Here is a 1,751-nt window from a genome sequence, read left to right on the forward strand (position 1 = left end):
ACAACAGACTCATTAGTAACTGTAATAAAGTCTCAGTGACGGTGATTTAATTTAGATTTGTTCCAGTTTTTTTTGTAGATTTGATTAATCTGAATATGATCATACTGAATAATGATAATATTATTATTTTTTATGATTTCACATTAATTATTGTATCAGAGTTGATATCAGTTAATCTATTAGCCTAGCTTAGCACAAAGACTGGAAGCAGGGGGAAAGTGTTCGCCAGGTTCCATCAGAAGAGGGAAAACCCGCCTTTAGGCGACTTGTCTCTCATTTACTCGTTCGTTGTTTAAATGCAAACACAAGAAAAAAGGAGATGTTGCGTTTTTTATTTACTGAAGCTATTTGTTAGCATCTCTAAAGTCTCGAGATCATAGTGGAGTTGTTCTTTGGATGTCAGCTAAACCCAGCTGACTACAGGATGGACTGGTAACTAGCTGGTTAGCCAGCAAGATATAACAGAGGTGGACGTTTCCCCTTTTAATTGAGCTAAGCTAACAGTTCCCCCTGCTTCCAGTCTTTGTGCTAAGCTAAACTGACCATTCTTCTTTAATGATTCTGGGTCAAACTGGCTAACAAGGCTAAAGAGTCACAGTGATAATGCAAATAAAGCATCGAGTGCTGGTCACTCTTAAGAAGCCCTTGTCAGAAGGTCGGATGGTTTCAGACTATTTTTTCTATGTGTGAACATCTGAGCTCAGATCAGTTTGTGACCCTGCAGCCTGTCACACCTCACACTGTAAACAACAGAACCATGGAAACAACCGGCATCTCATTTGGCAGGACGGGCTTCTGAGGAGGAGAGCCGTCCGACAGACACCACAGATAATCGCCGAGCTGGATCTGGTTTCCTGCCGCTGTCATCCTATCCTGCTGCCTGGGAAACCGACTCCTGATGGAGACAACAGTCTGTAGACATGTCAGAGGACGAGGACTGTCCAGAACCTCGTCCAAAACCTTCTCTATACAAGAACCAGAACTACTGTTTCTCCAAACTTTAAATCCTGTGGAAAACAACAGTTGAGACAAAACCTTCCAGATGTCGTCTGTCTTTAGAGATTAACACACAGTCTCTTCTGATTTATTCATGCACCTTATTGCTTGTAACGCAATACAAAACTTTGTAGACGATTAAGTTTTCTGTAGACAAAAGAGAAGCAAAGGTTAGTGGTAGTAGTTGTAAAAACCTGCGTTTGGCAAAACATTTTCCAAAGACATTCATGTTCCCCAGAGGGTGAAGCCTGAGTTCATGGACAGTTCGTCCTCCACCATGAGGAGGTCAAAACTTCCATTTAATTAGCAAAATATCTGAACATCTACTGGATGGACTGTCACAAACTTTTATTAAAACATTCATGTTCCCCAGAGGATGAATCCTGATGAATGTGATGATCCTGTAACTTTTCATCTTGCACCATTTGTAGGTAAAAATTTCCACTTCTTAACATCTATTGGATGGACTTGCTCAAACTTTTTCTGAAACATTGTTGTTCCCCAGAGGATGAATGCTGCTGACTCTGATGATTCCCTGACGGTTCCTCTTGCGCCACTGGCCTGTGGTTTTATGGGCTCGGCTTCCAGAGGCATTAAAAGACTCAATATAAACAAGGAAAACGATTTCTCTCCTGGTGCTGGACTATCCACCCACCCCCCACCCCACCCGACCCCCACCCACCTGTAAACTGCTGCTCCAGGATTCAGTTTCTACAAAGTGATGCAACCTGAGCTGCAGGTAAATTCCTTCTTTC

Source organism: Seriola lalandi, unplaced genomic scaffold (assembly GCF_002814215.2).
Source record: "Seriola lalandi dorsalis isolate HSWRI2012SDOR001 ecotype SW California unplaced genomic scaffold, Sedor1 jcf7180002054800, whole genome shotgun sequence".
NCBI lineage: Eukaryota > Metazoa > Chordata > Actinopteri > Carangiformes > Carangidae > Seriola > Seriola lalandi.